Genomic DNA, 19,790 nt, shown 5'->3' with positions numbered 1-19,790 from the left:
CTCGGGCACGCATGCCGGAACATCCGTGCTTGCCGGGTTCACGGGACCCGGCGCAACACGGATCGCGGTAAAGGGCCAATAGCAGCAGCCCTTTACCACGTGATCGCTCCGTCCAATGACGGAGCAATCACAAATGTAAACAAACATGTCAAATGGGATCATCAGAAGTTCATCTCTCTCCTCTCCTCACACCGATGCAGCGTGAGAGGAGAGGAGAGCGATCGAGTGAACCGTGAGTGCCCAGCAGTGCCACAACAGTGCCCAATAGTGCCACAACAGTGCCCAGCAGTGCCACAACAGTGCCATCTGTCGCCTCTGTGCCATCTGTCACCTCTGTGCCACACCTGTGCCACCTCTGTGCCACACCAGAGCCACCAGATCCACACCAGTGCCACTACAGTGCCACCCGTGCCCATCAGTGCCACCTTTGCCCCACCAGTGCTGCCTGTGCCCCACCAGTGCCATCTGTGTGCCCACCAGTGCCATCTGTGTGCCCACCAGTGCCATCTGTGTGCTAATCAGTGCCACCAGAGCCCCACCAGTGCAACCAAAGCCACTATAGTGCCCAGTGCCGCCTGTGTCCACCAGTGCCACCTGTGTCCACCAGTGCCCCCTGTGCCCACCAGTGCTCTGCAGTGCAGCCTCACCAGCCACCAGTATGGCAAAAAAATATTTTACTAGCGAGGAGGCCTGCCAGCTTCTAAGTATGACCGATGAGAGCAGCGGGGAGCTCTCCGATTCTCAGTCCGATTCGGATTCTGCCTATGAACCCGTTACAAGCAGCGGGTCTGATAAAGAATCAGAAGAGGAATATGTGCCAATGAAAAGAAGGTGTTCTGGCGTGGAGCAGCAGCCTACTACCAGCAACGCAGAGCCGTCCACCCCGAGAGCAGTGCCGTCCACCCCGAGAGCAGTGCTGTCCACCCCGAGAGCAGTGCCGTCCACCCCGAGAGCAGTGCCGTCCACCTCGAATAGGGGCCATGCCAGCCTTCCCTATGCCCTTCAACACCCCTTGTGGCTGCCCTATAATTCCGGAGAAGCAAATATCCCCCCCTTCACCGCCCAGCCAGGTGTCCAGGTGAACACTGATGATTTTTAAATGCTAGATTTTTTTCATTTGGCTTTCACCAAAGACTTACTATCGTCCATTGTGGCCCAGTGCAACCTCTACGCACAGCAGCACATAGTAAGCAACCCTGGCTCTAGTTATGCCCGTCCCTTTCAGTGGACAGAACTGTAGAGGAATTCAAAATTTTCTTAGGCCTAACTTTTGCTATGGGACTTTCAAAAAAAAAAACAGTTGTACTCCTATTGGTCTACCAAACCTGTCCACCACATGCCACTCTTCTCATCCCTTATGCCAAGATCACGATACCTAATGATTATGCGGTTCCGCCACTACAATGACAACACCCAGTGCCTTCCCTGAAATGACCCAGCTTTTGACAAGCTATTTAAAATTCGGCCACTCCTAAATTATTTCTCTGAAAAATGTCCCCAATTATATACCCCCGAACAGAATATTTCCGTGGATGAGTCCCTTGTAAAATTCTCAGGCAGGCTTGGCATCAAACAGTTTATCCCCAGCAAAAGGGCCCAATATGGGGTTAAAATGTACAAACTTTGTGACCGAGCCACGGGGTACATCTACTCCTTCCTGGTGTACGAAGGGAAGGACTCCCAACTGCACCCCCCTGAATGCCCAGAGTACATTGGAGCCAGCGGAAGAGTGGTCTGGCAGCTTGTCTATCCACTCCTTGGAAAGGGATACCATCTTTATGTGGATAATTTTTATATGAGCTTGCCCCTCTTCCGCAATCTTCACCGGAGAGACACCCCAGCATGTGGTACAGTAAGAGCCAATAGAAAGGGCTTCCCGCAAAAACTCGTCAATGAAAGGCTACAACGAGGGGAGACGGCATCTTTGCGGAACCAGGAGCTATTGGCTGTCAAGTGGAGGGACAAACGAAACGTCCACATGCTGACAACAATCCATAATGACACCCACATAGAAGTCTCCAGAAGAAACGGCCCAATCCAGAAACCAGCCTGCATCTATGATTACAATTTGTTTATGGGGGGAGTGGACTTTAACGATCAGATGATTGAACCCTACCTTCCCACAAGAAAATCCCGCCACTGGAATAAAAAAGTGTCCATTTATCCTTTCAGTTTGGCCATGTATAACACTTATGTTCTTTACCAAAAATCTACAAAGATCCCCGTATCCTATCTGTACTACCAAGAAGAAGTTATTTCCGCCCTTTTGTACCCTGAAGGCCCACCAGAAACTATTCGCTCTGATTGTGTGAGCAGACTCCACGAGCGCCACTTTCCTGACAAAATCCCCCCCGTGAAACAGGCTGCAGACGTCAGAAAAAATGCCGGGTGTGCTCCAGTGTAGGAATTAGAAGAGACACCACATTTTATTGTCCCGATTGTCCTTCCCAACCAGGCCTCTGTATAGGTGAATGCTTCTGCTGTTACCATACTTCTCTACATTATTAGGGAAGTATGGTAAACGTAATTCTCATTTCCTGTCATTTTCCTCCACACCCCTTATGCCACTGCACTGAACTGTACATACCTCTGCCTTCTCCGGAACCGACCCTGGCCTGTTATACGACAAAGCTTCTGCCTCACGCTAAACATACCTCTGCCTTCTCCGGAACTGACCCTGGCCTGTTATACGACCACGCTTCTGCCTAACGCTAAACTGTACCTGCCTCTGCCTTCTCTGGAACTGACCATGGATTGTTTGACCACGTTTTTTGCCTGCCTCTTGGATTGATCTTTTACCCTGCTATGCTAGTGGGAACAAAAGGGGTCTCACATATGTGAGGGGCTCCAGAATAGTTTTTCTGGATGAAGAAAACTAATTTTTTTGTTTTTTCTTATTCCCGAATTAGGGACTGGAGACTCAGAGGCTTCAAAGAGATTTGAGCAGGAGAAGCCTCTACCCCTTTCCCCATTATTTCATAGCCTGCTACTTGGACCATGTTCCTGCTTACTACCAGGATGGACAATATTCCTGCCTGCTGCCTGGACAATTCCATTCACTGTCGCTGACCACGTCCCTGCCTGCTGCCTGGATCAGGGCTCTCCTCTTGTGGACAATTGGACTACTAAAACCACAGGTAATTTTCTGTTTACCCCTTACTTGGTATGTACGTGCTATGGCTACAGGTCGGTTTGTTATCTCTGGGAGGCCGTCATACGACGTCCTCCTGGAGAATCGTTCCTGCGCGCCCCCTTGGGCACGCACACCGGAACATCCGTGCTCGCCAGGTTCACAGGACCCGGCGCAACACAGATCGCAGTAAAGGGCCAATAGCAGCGGCCCTTTACCGCATGATCGCTCCGTCCAATGACGGAGCGATCACAAATGTAAACAAACACGTCAAATGGATTCATCAGAAGTTCATCTTTCTCCTCTCCTCACACCGATGCAGCGTGAGAGGAGAGCGATCGAGTGAACCGTGAGTGCCCAGCAGTGCCACAACAGTGCCCAGCAGTGCCACAACAGTGCCATCTGTCACCTCTGTGCCACACCAGAGCCACCAGATCCACACCAGTGCCACTACAGTGCACACCAGTGCCACCTGTGCCCATCAGTGCCGCCTGTGCACCACCAGTGCTGCCTGTGCCCCATCAGTGCCACATCAGTGCCGCCTGTGCCCCATCAGTGCCGCCTGTGCCGCACCAGTGCCATCTGTGTGCTAATCAGTGCCACCAGAGCCACACCAGTGCAACCAAAGCCACTATAGTGACATCAGTGCCGCCTGTGCCCACCAGTGCCGCCTGTGCCCACCAGTGCCATCTGTGTGCCCACCAGTGCCATCTGTGTGCTAATCAGTGCCACCAGAGCCCCACCAGTGCAACCAAAGCCACTATAGTGCCCAGTGCCGCCTGTGTCCACCAGTGCCGTCTGTGCCCACCAGTGCCCCCTGTGCCCACCAGTGCTCTGCAGTGCAGCCTCACCAGCCACCAGTATGGCAAAAAAATATTTTACTAGCGAGGAGGCCTACCAGCTTTTAAGTATGACTGATGAGAGCAGCGGGGAGCTCTCTGATTCTCAGTCCGATTCGGATTCTGCCTATGGACCCGTTACAAGCAGCGGGTCCGATACAGAATCAGAAGAGGAATATGTGCCAGTGAAAAGAAGGCATGGAGCAGCAGCCTACTACCAGCAGCGCAGAGCCGTCCACCTCTAGAGCAGAGCCGTCCACCTCTAAAGCAGTGCCGTCCACCCAGAGAGCAGTGCCGTCCACCCCGAGAGCAGTGCCGTCCACCCCGAGAGCAGTGCCGTCCACCCCGAGAGTAGTGCCGTCCACCCCGAGAGCAGTGCCGTCCACCCCGAGAGCAGTCCCGAGAGCAGTGCCGTCCACCTCGAATAGGGGCCATGCCAGCCTTCCCTATGCCCTTCAACACCCCCTGTGGCTGCCCTCTAATTCCAGAGAATCAAATATCCCCCCCTTCACCACCCAGCCAGGTGTCCAGGTGAACACCGATGATTTTTCAATGCTAGATTTTTTTTCATTTGGCTTTCACCGAAGACTTACTATCGTCCATTGTGGCCCAGTGCAACCTCTATGCACAGCAGCACATAGTAAGCAACCCTGGCTCTAGTTATGCCCGTCTCTTTCAGTGGAGAGAACTAACTGTAGAGGAATTCAAAATTTTCTTAGGCCTAACTTTTTCTATCGGACTTTCAAAAAAAAAAAAAAAAACAATTGTACTCCTATTGGTCTACCAAACCTGTCCACCACATGCCACTCTTCTCATCCCTTATGCCAAGATCACGATACCTAATGATTATGCGGTTCCTCCACTACAATGACAACACCCAGTGCCTTCCCTGAAATGACCCAGCTTTTGACAAGCTATTTAAAATTCGGCCACTCCTAAATTGTTTCTCTGAAAAATTTCCCCAATTATATACCCCCGAACAGAATATTTCCGTGGATGAGTCCCTTGTAAAATTCTCAGGCAGGCTTGGCATCAAACAGTTTATCCCCAGCAAAAGGGCCCGATATGGGGTTAAAATGTACAAACTTTGTGACCGAGCCACGGGGTATATCTACTCCTTCCTGGTGTACGAAGGGAAGGACTCCCAACTGCACCCCCCTGAATGCCCAGAGTACATTGGAGCCAGTGGAAGAGTGGTCTGGCAGCTTGTCTATCCACTCCTTGGAAAGGGATACCATCTTTATGTGGATAATTTTTATATGAGCTTGCCCCTCTTCCGCAATCTTCACCGGAGAGACACCCCAGCATGTGGTACAGTAAGAGCCAATAGAAAGGGCTTCCCACAAAAACTCGTCAATGAAAGGCTACAACGAGGGGAGACGGCATCTTTGCGGAACTAGGAGCTATTGGCTGTCAAGTGGAGGGACAAACGAAACGTCCACATGCTGACGACAATCCATAATGACACTTACATAGAAGTCTCCAGAAGAAACGGCCCAATCCAGAAACCAGAAATGATTACAATTTGTTTATGGGGGGAGTGGACTTTAACGATCAGATGATTGAACCCTACCTTCCCACAAGAAAATCCCGCCACTGGTATAAAAAAGTGTCCATGTATCTTTTCAGTTTGGCCATGTATAACACTTATGTTCTTTACCAAAAATCTACAGAGAACCCTGTATCCTATCTGTACTACCAAGAAGAAGTTATTTCCGCCCTTTTGTACCCTGAAGGCCCACCAGAAACTATTGACTCTGATTGTGTGAGCAGACTCCACGAGCGCCACTTTCCTGACAAAATACCCCCCCCCCCCCCCCCCCCGTGAAACAGGCTGCAGACGTCAGAAAAAATGCCGGGGGTGCTCCAGTGTAGGAATTAGAAGAGACACCACATTTTATTGTCCTGATTGTCCTTCCCAACCAGGCCTCTGTATAGGTGAATGCTTCCGCCGTTACCATACTTCTCTACATTATTAGGGAAGTATGGTAAACGTAATTCTCATTTCCTGTCATTTTCCTCCACACCCCTTATGCCACTGCACTGAACTGTACATACCTCTGCCTTCTCCGGAACCGACCCTGGCCTGTTATACGACCAAGCTTCTGCCTAACGCTAAACATACCTCTGCCTTCTCCGGCACTGACCCTGGCCTGTTATACAACCACGCTTCTGCCTAACGCTAAACTGTACCTGCCTCTGCCTTCTCTGGAACTGACCATGGACTGTTTGACCACGTTTTTTTGCCTGCCTCTTGGATTGATCTTTTACCCTGCTATGCTAGTGGGAACAAAAGGGGTCTCACATATGTGAGGGGCTCCAGAATAGTTTTTCTGGATGAAGAAAACTAATTTTTTAGTTTTCTTATTCCCGAATTAGGGACTGGAGACTCAGAGGCTTCAAAGAGATTTGGGCGGGAGAAGCCTCTACCCCTTTCCCCATTATTTCATAGCCTGCTACTTGGACCATGTTCCTGCTTACTACCAGGATGGACAATATTCCTGCCTGCTGCCTGGACAATTCCATTCACTGTCGCTGACCACGTCCCTGCCTGCTGCCTGGATCAGGGCTCTCCTCCTGTGGACAATTGGACTACTAAAACCACAGGTAATTTTTTGTTTACCCCTTACTTGGTATGTACGTGCTATGTTAGAAATATGAAGGGCCTTCAAAAATGTGATAGATTATAAGGAAATTGGATGCGCAAGTTATGTTCCTAGAACACCTGATGATGCTTCTTAGATGTTGGGCCTCTATGTGGCCAGGCTGTGTAAAAGTCTCACACATGTGGTATCGCCATACTCAGGAGGAGTAGCAGAATATATTTTGGGGTGTCATTTTTGCTATGTACATGCTATGTGTTGGAAATATCTTATAAATGGACAACTTTTTGTAAAAAAAATGCATTTTCATTTTTTTTCCACATTTTTCCAAAAACTTTGGGAAAAAAAATGAACCATTCAAAGGACTCATTATGCCTCATAGATTATACGTTGGGGTGTTTGCTTTCCAAAATGGGGTCACTTTGTGGGCGTTTCCATTGTCCTGGTGCTCCAGGGCCTTCAAAAGTGTAATAGGTGGTTGAGAGATTAGATGGGTAATTTATGCTCCTAGAACGCCTGAAGTTGCTACTTCAATGTTGGGCCTGTGTATGTGGCCAGGCTGTGTAAAAGTCTCACACATGTGGTATTGCCGTACTCAGGAGGAGCAGCAGAATATATTTTGGGGTTTCATTTGTTGAATGTACATGCTGTGTGAGAGAAATAACCTGTTATAATGACAATTTCGTGTGAAAGAAAATTAAATTTAAAAAAATCTTAATTTTGCAAAGAATTGTGGGAAAAAATTACAAGTTCAAAAAACTAACTGTGCCATGTACTAAATACCTTGGAATGTCTACTTTTCAAAATGGGGTCATTTGTTTTTTTTTATACTTTACTGGCTTGTTAGGGTCTCAAGAAATGAGATAGGCTGTCAGTACATCAGGTGTGATAAAATTTAAACATTTTCAGCGATTGGCACCATAGCTTGTACACCCTATAACTTTCACAGAGAATAAAAAATTTCTACTAATTTGGGTTATTTTTACTAAAGATATTTAGCAGTATACATTTTTGGCCAAATTTATGAAAAAAAATTACTTATTTACAAAACAAATTAATAGAAATGAAGAAAAATGCATTTTTTTACAAAATTTTCGGTATATTTTCATTTATAGCACAAAAAATAAAAAACCCAGAGGCGATCAAATACCACCAAAAGAAAGCTCTATTTCTGGGAAAAAAAGGACGAAAATTTCATATGGGTACAGTGTTGCATGACTGAGTAACTGTCATTCAAATTGTGAGAGCACTGAAAGCTGAAAATTGGTCTGGTTATTAAGGGTGTTTAAGTGCCCAGTTGTCAAGTGGTTAACATCTCCATCAGAATATTATAACATATATTATTTCTTCATAAATTCACAACACCCCTAAGTGGACAAATTCCGCCCCCCTTCTTTGGTACCCCAAAAGGTTCAATTTGTGGACCTCAGTGACACTCAAGAAGGAGGTCCATGAATCTGGAAACCAGTGAAGATGTTCTCCCATACCAGTAATGGGTGAGGGCAGACCTTCATGCTGAAGGAGTCTCGTCAGTGGATCCGGAGAAGCCTGATCTGGTCTTACCAGACCAAGATTGCTTGAAACTTGCCGGGGATCTGTTTCCTTTATCTGCAGTCCCAGGAGCCCGGAAGAATTTCTTAAGGGCTGAGAAGGCCCCCGTCTGCGATGAGGCTCCTTCCCTTTCCTAGATTGAGGCAGGAAGGTACTCTTCCACCCTGTGACACCCTTAATGATGCCATCCAGGGTAGCCCCAAATAGGCCAGAAAGAGCAGATCAATGAGAGCTTTTTTTAGAGGCTTAGTTTGGTCAGCCGACCAATTCTTAAGCCCCAGCACATGTCTATTCCTCACCGCTGAAACAGAAAGCTTGGAAAGCACAGGAGCTGCATCCAAGGCTGCATCAAAATATACTGTATCCCATGGACCAACTGATCCGCTAAATCAACATAAGCAGCAGGAACCTGCTCACTACCCAGACCCTGGCGCAAAAACTTGGCCCATTCAGTTAGGGTCTGCGACACCAGGGCCTAGGTGTCATGTACCTGACGGTAGAGCCTGATATGCAGAGGATGGCCTCTCTTACACCTCTGACTCAAGGCCCCCTGATAGAGCAGACAGGAGGAGCAGGAGTGCAGTTGCAGGAGTGCCAGGTGGATCGCAGATAGTGAAGCCGGGGACAGCTACAGGAGGGATGGTAGTTCAGTAGGATTCTTCAAGTAGAAGAGAAGGCAGGTACAGGCAGGCCGGTGTGGTAAAATTTCATGCGACTCATAAAAATTCCTCACCCCGTCACTTCCGGTGAGGCTCCGTCACTCTAACAGCTGACGGCGGGCCTTTACTGCGCATGCGCCAAGTCCGTGATCTGAACGGCGCATGCGCAAGATCGTAATTTCAGCGGTGGTGAAAAATTATAGACAGAGAAATGCTGGTGGGCGGGCGGAGCTGAACAGATGCTCAGGACGTCAGCAGCAGCCCCGCCCACCCCCACTAACATGGCCCTGAATCTTAAGTGGTGGTTAAAAATTATACTCAAGTGGGCGGAGACTTGCGGGTGGATGTTGTTTATGGTCGAGAAAATTTATGGCTTCAGCTGCTATTAACAGCAATCGCGCTTGCGCAGGATTTTTGATTACTGACCAGAAAAATTATACACTCACTAATGATGGCTTTATTATATCATCGGCAGCACCAATATGTATAGTATTTATTAAATCTGAACAATAAGCAGTGTATTTATTAAAGCTGAACAATAAGCAGTGTATTTATTAAATCTGAACAATAAGCAGTGTATTTATTAAATCTGAACAATAAGCAGTGTATTTATTAAAGCTGAACAATAAGCAGTGTATTTATTAAATCTGAACAATAAGCAGTGTATTTATTAAAGCTGAACAATTAGCAGTGTATTTATTAGGCTGCTTTCACATTGGGGTGGTGCGGGCGTCAGCGGCAAAGCACCGATATTTTTAGCGGCGCTTTACCGTCGTTTTAGCGGCGGTCTGCGGGCGCTAGCGGGGTGGTTTTAACCCCCGCTAGCGGCCAAAAAAGGGTTAAAACCACCCGCAAAGCGCCGCTGCAGCGGCGCTTTGCCGGCGGTATTGCCGCGCTGTCCCATTGATTTCAATGGGTAGGAGCGGTTTAGGACCGGTGAATACACCGCTCCTTCACCGCTCCAAAGATGTGGCTAGCAGGACTATTTTCACTGTCCTGCCAGCGCACCGCTTCAGTGTGAAAGCCCTCCGGCTTTCACACTGGAGTGACAGGGGCCGGTATTTTTCAGGCGCTATTTTTAGCGCTGTAACGCCTGAAAACCGCCCCCTGTGTGAAAGGGGCCTTAAAGCTGAAGAATATGGGCACAATATTGGGGACAGTGTGTGCGTTTGGGGACAGTGTCTGCATTTGGGGACAGTGTCTGCGTTTGGGGACAGTGTCTGCGTTTGGGGACAGTGTGTGCGTTTGGGGACAGTGTCTGCGTTTGGGGACAGTGTGTGCGTTTGGGGCACAATGCCTGCGTTTGGGGACAGTGTGTGCATTTGGGGCACAATGCGGCAAACACCACCTCACTGAGACTAGAAATCGCTGCCTCACTGTGCCCAGCAAACACCCCGCTGTGCCCAGCGAACACCGCCCCACCGTGCCCAGCAAACCCTGGCTCACTGTGCCCTTCAAACGCAACCACTGTGCCCATAAATTGCCGCCACTGTGCTATCAAACACAGCCACTGTACCCATCAATTGCTGCCAGATTGTCAAGCCGTAGCTGTGCTCCCTGGGGATATGCTGATCACCCATCTGTGCTGCTGGAGGGAGCCCAGACGGGCATAAATGAGGAACCTGCATGTCATGGTAAGTGAGACCATCCCATATCCCACTCCATCTTTCCCCAGAACAGGGACCCCCTTCCAACCCCCCCCCCCAGGAGAGGGAACCCCTCCCCCCCTCTGAGGACCCCCTCCCCCCAAGACAGAGACCCCCTTCTCCCCCTGACAGGGAAACCTTCTCCCCCCTTAGGACAGGGACCCCCTTCTCTCCTGAGGACAGGGACCCCCTTCTCTCCTGGGGACAGGGACCCCCTTCTCTCCTGGGGACAGGGACCCCCTTCTCTCCTGGGGACAGGGACCCCCTTCTCTCCTGGGGACAGGGACCCCCTTCTCTCCTGGGGACAGGGCCCCCTTCTCTCCTGGGGACAGGAACTCCATCTCCCCTGGGAACGGGGACTTCATCTCACCTAGGGACCCCATCTGCCCTGGGGATCAGGACCCCACCTCCCCCTTAGGACAGGGACCCCCTTCTCTTCTGAGGACAGGGACCCCCTTCTCTCCTGGGGACAGGGGCCCCCTTCTCTCCTGGGGACAGGGGCCCCCTTCTCTCCTGGGGACAGGGCCCCCTTCTCTCCTGGGGACAGGAACTCCATCTCCCCTGGGAACGGGGACTTCATCTCACCTAGGGACCCCATCTGCCCTGGGGATCAGGACCCCACCTCCCCTAAGAACAGGAACCTGATCACCCTGTGTGCGCCAACCTCACTGCCCTGCCAGCCATGTGTCCTGTGTGAGGGCCCTCATGTGACAGCTCTTATAAGGACTTCACCCCACTGTGTGATCCCCCTACATGACTGATCCCTCTGTGTCCAAAACTTACACGGGGGAAACCCTCTGTTTGCTCCCCCTACATGTCTACATACTCTGACCACCCCCTGTACCATTTCCACATCCACTGACTGCCTCCTGTATCCTGTGCACATGTTCCGACCCCCTCTTGTACCATGTCTGTAGCCTCTAGCCACCTCCTGTGTCCTGTCTGCAATCTCTGACTATCTCTTGTCTTTTAACGTGTCTGCAGTCTCTTAGGGGGAGTCTGGAGAGGAATCAAGAGTGAGAGCACCCTTCTTCCCCAAGGCAAAGGAATATGCTACAGAGCATGATCTAAGGAGGAACTCTGATGTAAGGGGTGCTCTGGTCACCAGAGACCACCTTATATCAGAGTCCACTGCATTCCCATTTACATCAGAGTTCCCACTTACATCAGGGTCTGCAGCATTGCCCTTTGCATCAGGGTTCGCAGAGTTCCCCCTGTTAGATTAGAAGGGATGGAGGCCCAGAGACATGTCCAGAGTACACAGAGGATACATGGGTTAGATTAGAAAGGATGGAGGCCCAGAGACATGTCCAGAGAACACAGAGGATACATGGGATAGATTAGAAGGGATGAAGGCCCAGAGACATGTCCAGAGAACACAGAGGATACATGGGATAGATTAGAAGGGATGGAGACCTACAGACATCTGTCACTCCAGTGTGAAAGCCGGAGGGTTTTCACACTGAAGCGGTGCGCTGGCAGGACAGTGAAAAAAGTCCTGCTAGCCGCATCTTTGGAGCGGTGAAGGAGCGGTGTATTCACTGCTCCTAAACCGCTCCTACCCATTGAAATCAATGGGACAGCGCGGCAATACCGCTGGCAAAGCGCTGCTGCAGCGGCGCTTTGCGAGTGGTTTTAACCCTTTTTTGGCCGCTAGCGGGGGTTAAAACCACCCCGCTAGCGCCCGCAGACCGCCGCTAAAACGACAGTAAAGCGCCGCTAAAAATAGCGGTGCTTTACCGCCGACGCCCGCACTGCCCAATGTGAAAGCAGCCTAATAAATACACTGCTAATTGTTCAGCTTTAATAAATACACTGCTTATTGTTCAGATTTAATAAATACACTGCTTATTGTTCAGATTTAATAAATACATTGCTTATTGTTCAGATTTAATAAATACACTGCTTATTGTTCAGATTTAATAAATACTATACATATTGGTGCTGCCGATGATATAATAAAGCCATCATTAGTGAGTGCATAATTTTTCTGGTCAGATTGCTATTAATAGCAGCTGAAGCCATACATTTTCTCGACCATAAACAACATCCATGTTAGTGGGGTGGGCGGGACTGCTGATGACGGTCTAAGCAGCTTAGCTCCGCCCGCCCACCCGCAAGTCTCCGCCCACTTGAGTATAATTTTTAACCACCACTTAAGATTCAGGGCCATGTTAGTGGGGGTGGGCGGGGCTGCTGCTGACGTCCTGAGCATCTGTTCAGCTCCGCCCGCCCACCAGCATTTCTCTGTCTATAATTTTTCACCACCGCTGAAATTACGATCTTGCGCATGCGCCGTTCAGATCACGGACTTGGCGCATGCGCAGTAAAGGCCCGCCGTCAGCTGTTAGAGTGACGGAGCCTCACCGGAAGTGACGGGGTGAGGAATTTTTATGAGTCGCATGAAATTTTACCACACCGGGTCATACACTGGAGGGCACGTCAGAAGCAGATGTGAAGGCAGAAGCGTAGTCAGGATACAGGCCGGATTGGTGATGGGCTGGCAGGGAGCAGGCAGATGTGTAGTCAAACAAGCTAAGTCAGGTACAGGCAGGAATGTCAGAGGCAAGCCGGGTTGGTTAACAGGAACAGGTATCAGATACAAGGCAACCGGAACACACGGGAAAGCTGAAGAGCAGACAGCACTTAGTCTGGAAACTGGCTGAGTTTAAACAGCCTGCTTTGGGGGCAAAAGCTGTCACAGGGTGCGTGCGCACCAATGGCATTCTGACAGGGGCAAGGGTAACAGGTCATTTTCTTTGGCAGCCATCATGGGTGCTGGCATGCCCTTCCTGACAGGCAGAGAGGTAACAGGTCATCTTCTTCGGCAGCCATCTTGGGTGCTGGCATTCCCTTCCTGACATTGCTCCCCCCCAATGGGCAGCCTCTGGATGCCCAATCTGGCCCCTTTGTCAGGATAGGTGTTCCTGAAAGCTTGGAAAAGTTCTTGGGCATGAATGTTGCCTTCTGGTTCCCATGAATTGTTCCCAGGGCCATATCCTCTCCACTTAATCAAGTACTTAACTTGATTCCTCCATTTCCTGCAAACTAAGATCGCCTCCACCTCTAATTCTTCGGTGTCCACAAACACATGTTCAGGTGGATCCATGTTTCGATCTAGAAAAGGATTAGGAATAGTGGGCTTCAGTAAGGCTATATGGAACACAGGATGGAGTCCGGTAGTTCCAGTTCGTAAGCAACATTGTTGATCCACCTCTTCATAAGAAAAGGTCCTACAAACTTGGGACCTAATTTCCTTGAAGGACAGACTAACTTTAGGTTTGTTGTCACCTGGACTTAGACTTGGTCACCTGGATTTAAGATCAGTTCTCCCCTTCTCTTCTTGTTGACGGTCTCCTTGTTATAGGTTTGGGTCTTGGCCATTGTTTCCTGTAACAGTTTATTGTTGGTATTAAAGTCCATCATTTCAAGGACAGCGGGTACAGGACATTCCGGAATCGTATTGAACAGAAAGGAGGGATGAAATCCGTAGTTAGCAAAAAAATGAGTTGGGGGCGTGGCCTGGCCGAACACCGTGATGGACGCGTGAGTGAATCGCTCCCGCCGTTGACTCTCGTTTATCAGCTAAACCGGAGAGATCTAACAGAGCTTTTCAACCGAAAAGATGGGGACAGCATCCCGCCACACTTCTGCCTCGAGATCCCGCTTGCTTCGAGAAAACACGGGCGATATCAACCAGAATATCCCTGAAATGTTCAGATTGCAGAGAGGTAACATGGCGGCTTCCCGCTACAACCCCTCACAGACCGCAGTCCTGCCAGTGTTGGACATGACACAGGCCCCTCACGGCTCACCTCAGGCGATCACAGCGAATCGGGACAACTCTCCGCAACCTTCTGTCAGCCTGCATGACCTGAGGACCATAGCAGCTGATATTAAAGACACACTTTCAGCTGCCATAGCGGAGCTGAGAGTGGACATCCACGCGCTTAGTGACAGGGTCATGGAGGTAGAGAAAGTTACTACGCAGCATGATAATGTCCTCCGCAGGGTCACTAGAAAGATTGATAGTCACACACTGCAACTGAGAGAAACTCAGCGTCATATCGAAGACCTTGATAACTGTGGCCGCTGCCACAACCTCAGAATCCGAGGAATGCCAGAAAGCATTGACTCTGACATTTTGTCATCAGAGGTGACTACACTGTTTAACACCCTGCTGAATAGGCCACGTGAGACTCATATTGAAATGGAGAGGATTCACAGGGCTCTGCGCCCTAAAGGCAAGGAGACTGACCCCCCGAGGGATATAATTTGCTTGCTGTATTGTAGACTACAGACTCAAGGAGGAGATCCTGAGACAAGCGAGGGGCAAACAATAACTGCAACATGGAGGTACACTCATTCAGATTTTTCAAGATCTATCCTCCATCACATTACAACGCCGTCGGGATTTAAAGCCTCTGCTAGAAGGTTTACGCACGCATGGAATACAATACAGATGGAAATTTCCCTTTGGTTTGTCTGCCACCCACAGAGGTAGGACGGCATTGCTGAAAGTGCCAGAAGACCTGCGTCAATTCTGTCACACGCTCGATATACCGCCAGTGGATGTACCTAACTGGTATGCAGACTACTGCATCTACTAGGCTAAACGACCACCACCACCAGAAGAGCTGATGGAAGTTCAGGACTCTCGACACCGCATGAGAAGATCACCATCCGGTAACAGATCGCACTCTGCACGTCACGCGGCAGAACATGGATACAGCCCTGCAGACTCTCCACGTTCCCGGAGAGCTCGCAGAGACTACTGAGCCAACACCACTGATCCCTTCGGACAGGTAAGGAGCTGCCCCACACAGACTTACCTGCACAAGTTCCCTAGAAATCTGTAATGCTATCCCTTTTCATTAGCAGGATTGACTACCAGCTCGATTTTCATGGGCTTGTTATTACTTTTCAGTTATCACACTTTTATATTGTTTGGTTAAATGCTGCTGCTCTGCAGACATATGCAATGCCCAATACTCAGAACACAGGCGTTAACAGTCATAATGCTGACACAGAGACAATCCTCTCCTTTCTCCATGAGCAATGCTCTCAATGACTTGGAATGAACTTCAATGGCCCACTTGGATCACTGCCTACACGCCTAGTCCACAGCAAACTTAAAACGAACTGTCCTAGCCTGTTCTTATAGAGGTACATTTACAAGACCGTAAAGCTTCAGCCCAGTTTTTCTATTAGGTTGAACTGAAACCTTGGCTCCGCTGAGGAAACCTCTGATAAACCTCTACATACTATGCTATCTACTACCCGTTAACAGTATATAATAAACTATGGACACTGGGTAATGAATACAATACTTGTATGATATCGTATGTTATTACCGAAGTAGGTGTTTATACAGGCTAGAATTATTTAGGCCTTGATCTTTTGTTTCCTGGAGGCAGATAAAAGGGGCCTCATAAGGGGCGTAAGGTGGTATAAATTGGATAAAGAAAGGCATATATGGGGGGCGTGGCCTTGGCATGGCCGACTAGAGACACACTTCTCAGAACTCCCGGCCCTCTCCCGGCTTGCGAGGCTTATTCTGCTCCAAAAAAATATCAGATCCTCCCCAGGGAATGCACTCTTCAAGCGGAGAGCAAGGGGGAAGAGCGGCTCCTCTAAAAAACGGAGTCCCGGCGGAGCCCTGGATCACTTCCTAACACAGCGGCGGAGCGGTCCCCAGGAGGGCAATATGGCGGCACCGCGTGGGAACATGAGCAGCGTGCCACTACAGACGGACCGGTCGGTATCCCCATCTACCTCTATGGAGTCTGACAACCTCTCGGACACTCCAGCAGCACTGCAATCGGGCTCTGGATCCCCCCCAGATGTACCGGTAAGCCTGACAGGGAATGCAGAGATGTGGGCTCTCCTTCGTGCCCTCCCCACTAAGGCTGATATTGAATCCCTTGTATGCCGGATAGAACAGCAGCATAAGAGAGACATGCAGGAAGTGAGAGGGGAACTGAATGCACTAGCTGGCAGGGTGACTGCAGGGGAGACCTCAGTGTCAGATCTAGAGCACAGAGTGGCTGCACTAGAGAGCCTTCAGGATGCACATATTGATGCAGCCACAATGCTGCAGCTGCACATGGAGGAGATAGAAGACAGGAGCAGGAGGAACAACCTCCGCCTACGGGGTCTCCCGGAGGCGACCGGGGTGGAGGACCTCGCGGCCACAGCTGTAGCGATATTCCGCGATATATGACTCAAACACCCTTAGTAAAGTGCCACTGTTTATCCTGGACCTAACACCGTACTGTAGAACAAACCTCCTGGGATTTTACCTTGCAGACTGTTTACGCCCCTGGTTACCCAAGATAACCCCACACTACAGGCAACATGCTGGGCTTCTGACCCAGTGGATGGAGAATTCACCAAGGGACAGACGCTGTGAGGGTTGGTGTATTACACTGATGAGGCTGGTAGGGGTCATTGCGGTTCTACGGTGGTCTTCCCGGACGAGTCATTACGGCACTTAGGGGAATTCCTGCATGGTGACTCTCTTGGCATCCTGACCCCCACTACTCGGAGGCCCTCGTGGCTGCACAGACTTAGATGCTGCCACACACAGGTGTTGGGGGCCTTGAACGCAGAGGCCACCACACTCCGTTAGGTCGAGGCGCCAGAACCTTCCGGCAGACATCATGCCCTGCGGGAGATAAGGGGGGCTTACTGTGCGTCAGTGAACTCTACAGGACCTCCATGGACCCCGCAGACATCATCTTGGATTACTAAAGGACGCAGAAATAGTTACAGTGATGTTGCTTCTGTTACATAGCATAACTGTTGTCTGGTTTATAAATGTATTTGACTTTCCCTATAGCGGGAATCTTTATGTTGCTCTGGTAGGGGTCGTGAGGCCTGGCGGGGACTGGGGGGGGCCCGGACCCACGGTCCCACCCTGTGGATGTTTTGTGGGTGGGGGAATTTGCTGGGCCATGTTTGCCGGACCTCCCTCCCATCCCGTGCCCCCCTGGCCCCCGTCTGGTTTATGGGCGGGCGCCATGGGAGCTCCGAGGCCTTGGATGTACACCCTGGAAACGCTGGAACATTGGGGCTGGGCTGGCCGGGGGGGGGCGGGAGCTCTCCCGTTCATTGGCCCTGCACAGTCACTACCCCACATAGGCCGGCACATTCTTTGACCACGTTGGTCGAGTTGTGTTAAGCAAGCGAGAGGCTTGCACTTAGTAACTCTCACCCCCCCCCCCCTGTTTACCCTACCTGTCTGCTTAATCACTAAGTGAGGACTGACTTCCTGCCCTACATCGGTGGAGCCGAGGTATTATAGGGACCACTTTCCTGGTTCTAAACCACGGTTCCATTGATCTGGGGAGGTACCTTCCCCTGGTGGGATAATCTTTCTGACCCCCTCCCCCCTTTTTTCTACAGCCCTCTCCCCACCATTCCCCTCCTTACTCAACCCATCATACCCCTTCTACCCTGGGGTATCTACTCTCACTGTTGAACCCCATTTACCGGAACTAATCCCAGATCCCCCCCACAATCCCCCGGCTGGTCATGGACGTGCTAAAGATCTTATCCATTAATGCAAAAGGCCTTAAGACGCCAGAAAAAAGGCGGATACTACTGAATGACCTAAAGAAAGATAGGGTTGACATAGCCTTTATTCAGCAAACCCATTTTAAGGAAGACAGATTGCCTGTCCTCAAGAACAGGTTCTTCCCGTTGGCTTATCATTCTACCAACAAAACTAAATCCAGGGGCACCTCTATCCTCATATCTAACAGATTGAGGTGGACTCATGAGGACGCTAAATTAGACACAGAAGGGCGATTCACATTTCTTCGGGGCTCCATGGACGGCGTGCGGCTGACCTTGGTGACCATCTACGCCCCGAACGCGGGCCAAGACACCTATCTACGACGCACGCTTACACAATTGGCCAAATTTAAAGATGGCCAGCTTATTCTGGGAGGAGATTTCAATACTCCGTTGGTACCTAGAATGGACACATCATCAGGTGAATCTTCACTACCGACAGGAGCTCGCAAACATATTATCAGGGAACTCCATGAAGCACAATTGATAGATGTATGGCGCCTCCAACATTTGGGTGAAAGGGACTATACTTTTTACTCCACACCTCACAAATTGTATTCGAGGATCGACTACTTTCTGGTCCCACATGGTCAGTTGCACGCCGTACATGACTCTCGGATAGGCCTTAGGACGTGGTCAGATCATGCCCCTATCACCATGACTTACAAGCTCTCGGGTAACCCCTCCTCCGTGACGCGCTTTTGGAGACTGAATGAAAGTCTGTTGCAGAATTCAGCGGTCATGGAGGAGGTGCACCGGGAGATTAAATGCTACTTCTAATCCAACACCTCAGAGGAATCTGCCCCTGGGGCGATAAGGGAGGCGCATAAGGCAGTAGTGAGGGGAATCTTCATAAAACACGGTGCACGCATCAAAAGAGAGAGGGGAGAGCGGCTGTAAAAACTCCTAGCTGTACTTCACTCCACTGAAACACAACACAAGATTATACCAGACCCCCTGCTCGAAGCAGAGCTGGCCTCAATACGCAACCAAATTAATGAGATCTTGAATTATAGAGTGAAGGCAACGTTACAGAAATGTAAGCTAATTTCCTATGAGTCAGGGAATAAATGTGGACGTGTCCTGGCTAGGGCGACTAAAGAACTCAGAATGCAGACATACATACCCCAAATTAAGATGGTGGAGGGCTTGATGATTAATTTACCAAGACACATCGCCAAAACTTTTAAAGACTATTACTCTAACCTCTATAATATTCCGAGCCCTCCCAACAAACAATCACTAATTGAAAGCTACTTATCCTTGGCCCACATCCCCTTGCTGACCCCCGAAAACATAGCTGAGTTAGACGCTCCAATAACGACAGAGGAATTGGACCTAGCAATAGCTTCCACTAAGCCAGGCAAAGCCCCCGGACCGGATGGTCTTACCCTACAGTACTGTAAATCGCTGTTCCCATCCCTCAGCTCCCATATGGTGTCCTTCTACAATAAGCTAGGAAATGCGGCAACCTTTTTCACTGATACCCTGAGAGCACATATTACGGTGATACTGAATGAGGGAAAGGACCCCACAATGTGCAGTAGTTACCGACCAATTTCACTTCTTAACATAGCCCTTAAGTTGTTCACCAAGATTTTAGCGACACGTTTAGCCCGTCATTTGCAATCCCTAATCCATCTAGACCAAGTAGGCTTCATCCCCACTAGAGAAGCTAGGGACAGCACAATTAAAGTGCTGAACCTGATACACGTGGCCAATAAGACACACACGCCATCAATATTTATAAACACTGACGCAGAGAAAGCCTTCGATCGCGTTGA

This window comes from Lithobates pipiens, unplaced genomic scaffold (genome assembly GCF_037356315.1).
Source record: "Lithobates pipiens isolate NorthernLeopardFrog02 unplaced genomic scaffold, aLitPip1_a1.2 Scaffold_25, whole genome shotgun sequence".
NCBI lineage: Eukaryota > Metazoa > Chordata > Amphibia > Anura > Ranidae > Lithobates > Lithobates pipiens.
This window is presented reverse-complemented; position numbering follows the sequence as displayed.